This window comes from Sceloporus occidentalis, unplaced genomic scaffold (genome assembly GCF_023333645.1).
Source record: "Sceloporus occidentalis isolate IW3139 unplaced genomic scaffold, rSceOcc1.0.p SCAF_11, whole genome shotgun sequence".
Classification (NCBI taxonomy): domain Eukaryota; kingdom Metazoa; phylum Chordata; class Lepidosauria; order Squamata; family Phrynosomatidae; genus Sceloporus; species Sceloporus occidentalis.
The window spans coordinates 614823-627353 of record NW_028316991.1 but is presented as its reverse complement, the minus strand read 5'-3'; positions in this window follow the sequence as shown (position 1 = coordinate 627353).

Here is a 12531-nt window from a genome sequence, read left to right as displayed (position 1 = left end):
AAGAACGTGATATGAGATAATTAAGTTATTGTGATATGGTCTGTTCAAGCAAAAACCAGCATCCACAAGGGATTTTTTTGTGAAAAGAAATGCAGATTATCGCCATATATTACCTGACTGACATTTTTATACATTAACGAAAACATCTGTATGTAAGATTCCTGGTGGTAACGGCTTGATATTTCTATGCAAATGCCTATTATATGTGCATTACAAATTAGGCACATCTACTTTAGTTCCCTATAGCTTATTTAGCATATTACAGCAGGAAGATGGGTGGGTTATTTTGCCCTGCATTTATTTTGATCGACAATTTTATTTGCTTATTAATGATCTCTCACTAAAAGCACATAAAAAGACACTTCTTCTGCTCCATGTGTGGAATGCAGTGTGATCAACACTCCAGGACATTTGAATATTTTTTGGTAGTTTTAGTAGGATTTTAATGTTCATTGTCATCACTAACATCAACAATAATGTGTTTTTCTAAGTAATTTACTGAGCATCGAGTATCACTCGAGTTCTCTAGGTATTAGGAAGATGTATCTGTCACCCAGGCTTTGCAAGATAAAATATAGATAATTGTATAATAGCCTGTCATTTTGGAATAATATAGTTAGATGTCTTTTTATTATTAAGGTGCTCTCAGTTTAAATTATTATTTTTTTATTTTTTTATATAGCATCATCATATTCGGAAGAGCTGTATGATGTGTAAACAAAACATAACATGTAGTAAATAACAAATAACATAAAAAATTGAGTTACAGAAGAAGAGGTGAGGAGGACCTTGCTCAAATGAGCTTCCAAGGAGTTAGAGTCATCAGGGAAGGATTGCTTTTTCAAGATTGGAGTTATGGTAGCATGTTTGAAGGAGGATGAGACAAATCCAGTAGTGAGGGAGAGGTTGAAGATATGTTGTGATAGAGCAAAGGAGTTAATTAAGTACTGAAGAGGCATTTAGGTTTATTAGACAGGGAAGATATAATGTAAGTAAGTTTCCTTAGTAAGGGTGAGAGCAGAGTAGTAGGAACTTAAAGGTAAGACACTTGAGGACGTAATAATATGCCCTGCATCCTTAAGGGGTTAAATGGCTTTACATGGCCATTGGACACTGTGTATATCTAGCAAGTGTTCTAAGCTTATAGAACCAAAGATAAATACATCATAAGATAAATATTTTAGTCTAAAGAAGTACTGTCTCTCCTAAAAATGGAATTTGAGCGCTGTGGTTCTGTAATAGGCAGACCAAAAACACCTCCTGCTACTTTATACTGAATGGTGAGTTTTTGCTACTGTTGATTAAGCTGGTGTGTTTGCAGGAGAGTTTTGACCAATCTCGGTGAGCTTGTCATGTAAAATGTATAGTTAAAATGGCAAAATATCATTAAAGTCTTCTTACGCATTAAAATTATACAGGTCTAGCTTAACCAGTCTTGTTGGGCCATTCATATTGAAAAGTGAAGAAATTTAAATCACAATTCTCCTGTTGAGACAGTAGATAGTCCCATGCTGCTCCCACTCATGGCCTAACACTTTAGGGATTGTACTATAGGTTTTATTTTACAGAGTGGATTTTTTGGTGTCCAAATGTTTTTAAAAGTGGTCCACAAACACTCCACCAGAACATATGTATCGCATATCTTAAATATATATTTACCATTAACCCACTAATGATCCTAGAAACAATAAAAGACGTAATTCTGATGGTAAGTAATGATGTGTCCATGTGGTTTAAATAAAATACTGAGAAACCATTGTCACAGTTAATAATGCTGACTTCACCCAGCCTAAATCCAATCTTAATCTACAGGATGGATGTTTGTAAATGTGACTCTTATTACAGTTATTGCATGCGCCTGTCGTTTGCAATCTGATTACTTTTTATTGGTTTACTTTCTTATACATTTAAGTTAATCAATGTTATATTAGAAATAATTCATCAGTGCGTTAACAGTGTCAGTTATGGTCACTTACAAGTGAGCAGCCAGAAGGGTTTGAAATAGGCAATTTTCCTTTAATCTAATGATGAGTGTGTAGTAATTGAAATATTTAATAGGATGTTGGTGGCAAATAGTTTTAACTGTGTTGCAGTTCTGTGTAGTGCTATATTAATTGAGCTTTTGTAATCAAGAAGGTTTGCCTGCTTTTGTGGTGTCTAGTAGTAATCTTGTGATTACTGTCCCGTAACAACGCACTATTAAGGCTTTTTTATGCTAATACAGGGATGTAATATGCCCAAGATCCTCTCTGAAGTGGTTATGGTAAATTCAGTGCAAACTGAGTAGGGTGAGATAAATCGGCAACTGGAGTCAGTCCTCCTTAGACATTTGTCGCTTATATTTACTAATTCTGCCCCTAATTCACCGTTGGTCATTTCTAACCTTTCTGGGAAATTGATCATCTTGTAGTAGCTTTCAGAGCATAGTCATGGGCAATCAATCTGTTACAAACAATTTATACATAATTGCCTTAAATATATTTTCCTTTTATTCTTTTATGTTACATTGAGAATTGGCTGACATGAGACTGGATAATTATTTAAGACACTTGACACAATGAATTAAAAGCAATCATCGCTTCACTTTTTAGTGTTTCTAGATGACACAGGTAGCAGTTTGGAGCGATGGTCTGTGCATTTTGGTTTTAAGATTGACCACATACTGTAAATCCTATTTTTTTTGTTTTAAACATGTTCAAAAAAAAAATTCTGCATTATAAGTGCAGAAAACTACAAGTATAAACATATTTGCGGTGCAATAGAGACAGATTGTATGTATATGTGTGTGTGTGTGTATATATATATATGTGTATATATATATATTTCTCAATCCATGCATTATTCAATAAAATGTATTTTTCATTGAACAATGGAGACACTTCTTCATTTAAAATGATCCTTCCAGCCTCAATAGCTATGTTGTAACATAGATCTCACCTGGCTAACATTAACGGAAGCAGTAACACTGCTGAAGGTTTAACCCCGTCAGGACCGGCGTTCTCGGACTGCGTCTTCCCTTGAAGACCGCAGTTTTATTTAAATATTTGAATTCCGTGCTTGTGATTCGCTTCAAAGCAATCACGTGCACGGAATTGAGGGGGAGTGGCTGCTTCGGATCGCTAGCAACGCTGGATTGCGCATCATCGATGACATACCTGGTACATCCTGGTCTGTGGGTGACACCCAACCAGGAAGTACCAGGTACGTCACTGGTACGGAAGGGGTTAATTCCCGAGTGCTGCAGCTAAATGAATAACAAATCTTTAGTGATAATTACATTCAGCAGGGGTGTATAGATTTTCATACATGATGGATTAGCAGTACTTTGTACAGAGCAACGAGAGCTGAGCTTTACTTTAAGATCGGCCTGCTGAAAAAAAGCACAATACTGACATTGACTACTGACTATTGACACCAGTAGTGCTGTTAAAAATCTGTATATCCATCGTGCATCAGAGCCTTTTCTAGATGAGTAAAAGAAAATCTAGGCACTGTGGTCTGATATTTTATATGGAAGAACGAAAGAAAAAAAAAAAGCCAATTTGTGCCAAGTATGGTTGTCATCAGGATAACACATCACTGCTTGGTTGAGCTAAAATGGAATTCCGCTTCTAATTTACTATCAACATGTTAATTGAACCTACAACGAACAGAATATGTCCTGCTAGGTTTAGAAAAAAAAATTAAATGTCAAGTGATGCATAACTCTAAACTAATATTTCATTAGAAATTACTTTCTTCAAGTGTATTTTACTGCTTAGTATCACTTATATGTGAGTTTGTATAGTGTTACACCATTGCCATTTAACAGGAGTTTATATCAAGTTTTTACTAAAAAAAATAACTATAGTAACAGTTACATACACCAGTGTTAAAATAAGAAATACCAGAACTCTATGCACACAAGCCCCTGGGTAAAAGTAAGCATATTGAGTATTTGTAAAACAGCTTTTTGGCTCTGCCCATCTCAATATATGATTGGTACAGTAAGGTAGGACTCAAGTTGATGCCTAGAGGAAAGTACTTTGGGAGATTTTGAGTGCATGACTGGCCTTTGAAAACAGAACAAAATTTTACTGTCTGAAATGTACGGCAGAGTTAGTATAGCCTCTCTGGTGTGATACCTAATAAACAGATCTGGAATCAAATCTAGATAAATATCTAATAGATGGACAAAAGGAAAAAATAAGATGTGAATCCTTTTGTCCCCATTACAAATGTCATGTGCATAGACTACAGGCTGACAAATAGTTTCTAGTGTGCCCTTTAAATTGGTAAAGTAGATATCTTTTAAATAAATGGGTCCTTTCATGTTACAGAATTATCAACATCGCATGTGGGATTATGGTATTTATATGATGTATAATGGAATTGGAAAATTGTTATAGATGTGCTAATGGCAGGTTGAAAATAATGGGTATCTGACTCTGGCTGAAATATATGACTGCAGTCATAAATAGTGAAAAGACTCGATTTACAAACAGCATATTGCTTTGACCTTGTGTTAATGGAAGTTAAACTCCTGAAACTTTACAAAGGACTAGCTGTATCATAGACACAAAATTGTCTTTAGGACATACATCTATTTATGAAGTGCCATGTCAGATTCTCTCCTTGAAAATTTCACCAATGGGACATACATGTAGCATAAGTGTAGCAGAATGTGATGGAAATTTTTAAACAAGAAAATAGTATAAGTGTGTATGTATATACACTGATCTAAATGTGGCCTTTTAGCCCCAAAACACCCTGACACATATTTGGGTGTTATTTGGCAGTGATATATACCAGGATCTGTCAATTAATACCTAAAGTATAATGTGTGTGGGGGCGAAAAAACCCGCAAACAATAACTACTATAAGCTTTGACAAAGGCTGGTGGTAGAATTGGTGTATGAAAAGAGTTAAAATACTTCCATCTCAAATTCCATGTTGTACCTCGTTTTTAAAAAATATATGGTTTGATGGGTGAATTAACTAGCTTTAACAATGTCCCAAATAGCACATGGGTACATGATGATAAGATATGAAAAAAATGGTGTTGTATCACAAAATGCTGCTTATTGTCCTATTACTTGCAAAGCAAGTGTAAAAAAAACATTGGGAGTTTATGAGTTCAGAACAAATACTTTGCGATTGTGTGGGTACAGTAAATGACAGCTTAACACGAGCACCTCAGATATGTTATAACAGCCTCGGTCATGAAGAGGTTAAAAGGACTATGAATAAACTGCATAAATCCAGCTATTGTGATATTGTCTTTACATATTATAACGGATTTTCATTTTATGGGTAAACCTCACAGCTAGCACCAATTAAATAAATGCAGATGTAACATTTCAGTCAGCAAACTGATCACTAGCTCTTTAGAAATGTACATGAGGTTAGTTATCAACAGATAGCAGGTCTCGTTACCCAAGTATTTTGTTGAATTGTTCTTTCCGGGAAAAATATCTTCTTTGCAAACTGTACTTTTCACTTTTGCAAATCTAAAAAGGTTACATGTCAATAGCTTGTATGTTTTGTCAGATTCAGTTTGACCTCTTTCCTCACGATTGTCTTTTGAATTTGATGCAAAGCCACACTTGGACCTGCTGATTGAAATGAAAAGCTAGCTTCACTGCATATAGTGTTTATACGGAAATACCAAGCAGCACCAGTCACTCAGAATTCCTTGCGATAATGGAACTTGTCATCTCCTGCAGTGATCTGGAAAACGTTTTCCTTAATGTCCATTCATAAGTAATTTACATGAAAATATTTTCTTGGTTTCTTGCTCTATCCTACTGGTATATACTTATTAGTCATATTTACATGTTTTAGATCATCCGTCTAATTTAAATAAGACAAGGATAATGTGAGTAAATACAAAGAGCAGCTTTTAAATAATCATTTCATTTTTTGAAGGTAAAGAGTTAATCAAAACCTATATCACCCATGTGAAAAGGTAATCCTCCCCCCCAACCTAATAACTGGTTGTGCCACCCTTGATAACAACTGCAATCAAAAGTTTGCAATAACTGGCAATGAGTCTTTTACATCACTGTGGATGAATTTTGTTTTAATTCAGCCACATTAAAGTTTACCAGCATGAGCTGCTTTTTTCATGCCATTGAATTCAAGTAAATTTTTGACTAGGCCAGAACTTTGAGCTATTCAGAGGTGGACTTGTGTGCTTTGAATCATTGCTTCATAACTCAACTGCACTTGAACTTCAGGTCAGGCACAGATGACATTCATTGAGTATGGCAAGTTGCACAGGTCCTGAAGCAGCAGAGCAGTTGGGTATTTTGTGACCTCCTGGATGAACCGTTGATGCTCTCTTCCAAGTTTCTCCATTTGTAGATAATGCCTCTCATTGTAATTCACTGGAATCCAATAGCCTTAGATATGGCTTTGTAACCCTTTCTAGACTAATAGATGTCGATGACTTTGTTTCTAATCTGTTCTTGATATTAGATCATGTGTTGGTTTTGGAAACCTTTTAACCTACTTTACTTTCCAAGATAGGTTCTATTTAATTGATGATGAAATTCATCATGGCTGGCTGTAATCATGCCTGGGTGTGTCTAGTGAAATTGATCCCAATTGTCAATACATTTTGGTTAATTGGTTGATTTAATAACTACGGTGGAAATTTTCACATAGGGCCAGGTAGGGTTGGATAGATTTTTTTCTTCTATATATGAAATCATCATTTGAAAAATCATGCATTTTATGTTTACTTGAGTTGTCCTTGTCTAAAATTAAAACTAGTTTGATCCGAAACATTTCAGATGAATCACAAGTGACAAATATGCAAAAATTGTAAACATCAGGAAGGGAGCAAATACTTTTTCACAGCACTGTAGCTGCACCCGTCGAGCAATTTGCAATTTAAATGATTTCATATTGAGTAAAAGCTTTCTAGGAGTATATTAGAAATGAAAAAAGATGGACAAGATGCCAACAAGTTACCGCCTGGTGTGTGTGAAATAGTGCTATGTTCTGTGGTCTTTAGATTTGGCCATCAAGATTTTCCCTGTTGTGGTAACCTCCACTGAATAATATTAGTACAAAAACTTTTCTTTTTTTTAAATGTACAGTGCACATGTTAAAGGTAATTTGATGTCATTTCTACCAATGTTTTTGAACTTGAGGTTAAACACTCAGTTGTGCTTAGTATTTACTTTAAAACTGGTTGCCTTGTTACCAGTAATATGACAACCTTATTTGATTACAGCTGAGCATAACTTTTTTTTGTTTATGTTTTTAATTATAAGTAACATGTATATACATCTCCTTATATCTTTTAGGGAATATCTTGGAAAGCAGCTTCAGTCAGAACAGCCCCCTGCAGTGACCGCCAGAAGTTAAATGCTTCACTAATCTGGAGACTGAGCAAGTTGCTTCTACATGTCACATTTATTCATTTAAATACTTGTCATATATATATTCTGTTAAAATCTACCATAGGTAGTATGGTACTGTGAACAGCAATTTTTCTGTCACCCATCTCCGCTTTTGCCTCGGTGTAACAAACCCACTGCACACGCAGATTCTAAATGATCCCTATCCTCTTCCTATCCCAGAAGACAAGTGTTCTATTGTATTAGAAATGTTCAAATGGTTACTGTGTGTTAAGTTCATTATCACATTAGAAGGCTAGAAATTAAATAGATTTACCAAATCTAAAGTAATTAAAAGTGCAGTAGCCTGATTATTTATTGTTGTCTGATGATCTGAATTAAATACATACATTCCATTGATCGTGTTGAAACTGTTTTGTTTCTTATCTAACATTGATAATTTTATCAATAACTAACTTGTGTGTTGGTAACAAGTAAACCATGATTTGCCTTTGGAAAGAGAAATATATACAGTATATGACCAAAAGAATGTGGACACCTGACCATCACACCTATATGAGCATGTTGGACATCCCAACAAACCATGGGCATTAATATTATATTATTATAATATCTTTATGGACCTTGCTCTGTGCACTGGGGCACAGTCTTTCTGGATCAGGAAAGGGCCTTCCCAAAACTTGTGCCGCAAAGTTGGAAGTATACTAAAATGTATACATTACCCTTCTCTGGTACTAAAGGGCCTAGCCCAAACCCTGGAAGTCATCTCATGTTCTGTTGTACCTACTTTGTATTATCAAAAAGTTTAAATTGGATGTTCAAAAATATTTGTAAAAAAAATGCTTTTTTTCAGCTGACATAGTGGTTTCACAAAAGAAACAAAATATAGATTAAATGCACCTTATGTTTGATTGCATAACTCTTGGCAACAATGATAGCCTCCAAATGTTTCTTGCAGCCTTCTATAACCTCTTCCACCTGTCTGCTGGCAGTTTCTTTTTACCAAATGCAGATTTCTGCTGTTTATCAAAGGCTTTCAGTCTGAGTAAGATCAGGACTTTTTAGCCATGTTTTTTGTGCTTGTGGATCATTGTCCTGCTGGAGGTCTCATTATCTTCTACACATACCTAGTTTCCTGACATCGGATAGCACATTTTACTATAAAGTGCCTTAGTAATCATCTGATTTCATGGTTCCTTTATTATGCTCAAAAACTCCAGCACCAGAGGCAGGAAAGCAGCCCAACAACATTGTGGATCCGTCACTATATTGATGTGGTATGGTGTTATTTTCTTCAAGTTTTAATTTGTTGCCCATAAAATACCACTGGTCTGCATTGTCAAGGAGCTCTACATTGGTTCCATCTGCCCATAGAACATTTTCCCAGAATGATTGTCGTTTCATTAGGTATCTTTTGGCAAAGATTAGTCATGCCTTTTATTACATTACTGATAATCCTAGATAAGTTTAATAGTATAGCATTTAAGAGGTTAATGTGGAGCAAAATGTCTTAACATACTTGGGATAAAACCATCTGAATTTACAAACTTTCTGTTTTTTTTTTTAATTTATAATAATATTTAAGTGCTTGAGTTACTAGCCTTAGAAAAGGTCAGTTATAGATATTGACCGTGTCAACCACGGAAATTCCTGTTTTATGTCTATAAGCAGAAGTGCTTTTTTTAAGTATAGATGTCTTTTTCTTTTAACTACTGGCTAAACTGGTTAACATGGCATATATGCATCAAACATAATATTTTTACATTGCCATATCGCATTTATTTCTGAATACTTGAGATGAATTGGCGAAAATGCGTTGTGTGTCCGGTTCATTAATCTAGAATCATTTTTCTTGCTGGGTCATGTGTCTATAAATAAAGGTTTCTTTCCTGGCAGGGAGCTTTCAATGGTTTTAGGCTGTCAGAGTAATTGTAACTTTGGTCCAATAGGTAATATATATAAATGTGTCATATTGAAGTTGTGGCCCCATGCTAGCCCAAAGAGTTGAATTGGCTTTTTGTGGTTGCATTTGGCCATTCGTGGTGACCTGCAAACCTCTGGATATCTTGGTGATCACTATAGGTAGGGAGACCTTTCAGCTGCTTCTAGCTCAGCTGTGGCAAGCGCTCCTGTCATCCGCACCATTGGCATTTTTCCAGGGAGGGTTTGCCCTTTAGAATTCTTATGTCAACAATTCCCTTGTTTTCACCACTGTGAAAAAACAGGGACTATAAGTGGCCTTTCCCCGCATTAAAGTCATAACTGATTAATTCATGTGAGCACTGACAATTTATCTATCACAAGTGAGTCCAATTTCTCAGCAATGACACTCTATTTCTTCTTTTCAAACGGATTTGAATTCTTCAAGATGGTGCCGATAATCACGTCATGGCAATATTTCCATTTGGGTACTTTTTATTCTGTGCTGTTCTTTTTCAAATGTATTAATGTACATGGACCAGAGCGGTATCACTACACACTTCTCGAGCAATTACTTCTAATGCACCATCATAGAGAGCTCTTGGTGCTCTGGATTACGTTGATTGCTCCATCTGGCTGGGCTCAGGGGCTTCCTTCAAATCCTAGCCCAAATCAGGAGCAAGAATCCTCAGTTGTGATTTTGCGCACGCATTCAACTTTTCTGCATAGTTAAATGACACAATTTCACATAAAACATAAGCATTCATTCAAGTAGGAAAATAGAAGTACCTTTGTGAACCTCACCTATAGGTTTTAGAGCTTCTGGTGAGTAGAGGGGTTGATTTATGAGAAAATTAATGTAGTATCTGGAGGATACAGAATGAATCAAATCTTTAGCTGTTTATCTTTAGCAATATTTCTGTTGTATGGTAACTGGGAAAAACAAATAACACAAACACAGTAATTTGCATACAAGATACAGACAGCAGAATTGCTAATGCTAAGTAAGACCCAAACCGAAGATGTTGAAAGATTTTCCTTATCGAACAGATTCAAATTAATGTACAGAACAGGTGCCATCTCAGAACTCATTTATATGGTAAATAATAAATGCAGTTTCTATTCTTTCCATATCGGAAGATTTGCCCGGTTTAGCACTGATTTTCTTTATAGATGCTAAGACAGATATGGTACATAAAAAAGGTAATTAACTCCTTCACGACAAAGTAGATGTACGGGCTCACAATTCATTGTCCTTAATGGGTTTAAGGACAACCCGCTGTCCTTAAGGGGTTAAGAAGTATTAAAGTTTTTTTTGTACAGCATAGAAAACAATATATCTTCCCATAACCGCATTGAGAAAAAAAATACGTAGCTTTCTCTGTTTGTTAAACCATGTGCTACTATATGCAAATGAAATATGGAAAAGTGAAAGAAATATTTATAGAAATATATGTCGGTACTTCTTTTTTCTAGTTTTTTTATATCGTTTTTTTAGTTGTCTGTTTGCTTCTCCAGCACTTTTTTTTGCTGTTTGACATATACTTTCGGGGGGTTAGTTACTAAACAGAGTTGCAATACAATCAAAACCCCTTGCAACTTATCCATGTTACTGTAAATTTGTAATTCGTATGAATCTGAATGCACAAGTCTAGCAGACAATGCAATAAAACAGGGGTGTCCAACCTGCGGCTCTCCAGCTGCTGCAGGACTACATCTCCCATAATGCTCTTTCAGCTAAGGGGCTGGCTGAGGAGTATGGGAGATGTAGTCCTGCAGCAGCTGGAGGGCCGCAGGTTGGATGCCCCTGCAATAAAAATTATCTGGAAAAACTAATGCATCTTAATATGTATAGCTTAGATGATAGAAGAGAGAGGGTAGATGCGATAAAAACTTAATAGGAATAAAGGAATAACACCTAAAGGAATTTAACAAAGTACCGGAGTAAAGCTTATTTGAAAGGAGGAGAAATGTTAGAGCATCTATACTGGGAAGTTCTTTTATATACTAGATAATGAAGCCAAAGGCACAGCAGACACAGTGGATGGGATGATATATCAACAATCCCTTTGTAAACAACATTTGAAGTAAACTGTTTTACATGAGGGTACCAAGCAATCCTGAGTGAGAGTATGAAGAATTTTCATTTTTACTGTCTTGCTGTACTGTAGCTCTAGAAAAGTTGATATACTATTGTGCATGGCTAAATACATTCCGGCCTTACTTAAAGTCTGAACCTGACTTTTGTTTATGCTCATTGCAAAACTTCCTGGAAATTGCATTTGTTTCAAAATGAAAGGAAAATCACTGTCAAAATAAAACCTTTTAAGCCTAAAGGTTTAATCACAGTTTAAGGCTAGGTTTCCACTTGGGTTTTTGTCCTGCGTTATTTTCTTGATGAAAAACGCCAAGAAAACTGCCACTGCATTTACCTGCGTTTTGGCGTTTTTTTCTGGAGTTTTTTTCTGGCGTTTTAGCCTTTCTGTGGAAATTGCTTTTTTGACCTTAGGCAGTTTAGCTGGGTGAAAATTCCAACGTGTAAAGGCTGGAAGCCTTTACACGTTGGAATTTTCACCCAGCTAAAAGGGATTAGGATAAATGGCAAGTATCTGCCCCCTCCCGATGTCATTTCCTTGGTAGAGTTCTACTTAAACACGCCCCGGGGGACCCTTTTGTCTCTTTTCTGTGGTTTGTAAGGCATGCTTTATTCCGAATGTCTGTTCCTCTAGGAAGATTGGCCCCAAAGGATCCAGTTGGGTATGTTTGTTTGTAATGGCATGTTTGTTCCAAATGGTATAGAATTCAATATGAACTTTGTTTTGTGTGAAACTGTTTATTTCCAGCCTATTTCTCGTAGGACACACAGATACTGGGTCCATCCTCTGCAGGGCCGGCCCAAGGCAAAATGCCGCCTGGGGCGAATTTTAAAATGCTGCCCCCCCCTTATCTACCCTTCCTCTCTCTCCCTCCCTCCTTGCCGCCCCCCCCCCTTATCTACCCTTCCTCTCCCTCCGTCCCTGCCGCCCCCCCCCTTCTTGTACTTACCTTTCAGCAGTCCTGCGGCGAGTCTCCCTGTTCGGTCTCGGTGCCGGCTTGTAATGCTGAGCCCCGGAAATCTTCCGGCACTCAGCATTACAAGCCAGCACCGAGACCGAACAGGGAGACTCGCCGCAGAGGAGAGAGCGAGGGGCGCCGAGCAGTACTGACAGCGGCGCCCCTTTCTCTCTCTTTCGCTTTAAAAAAAAAAAAAAAAAAAAAAAAA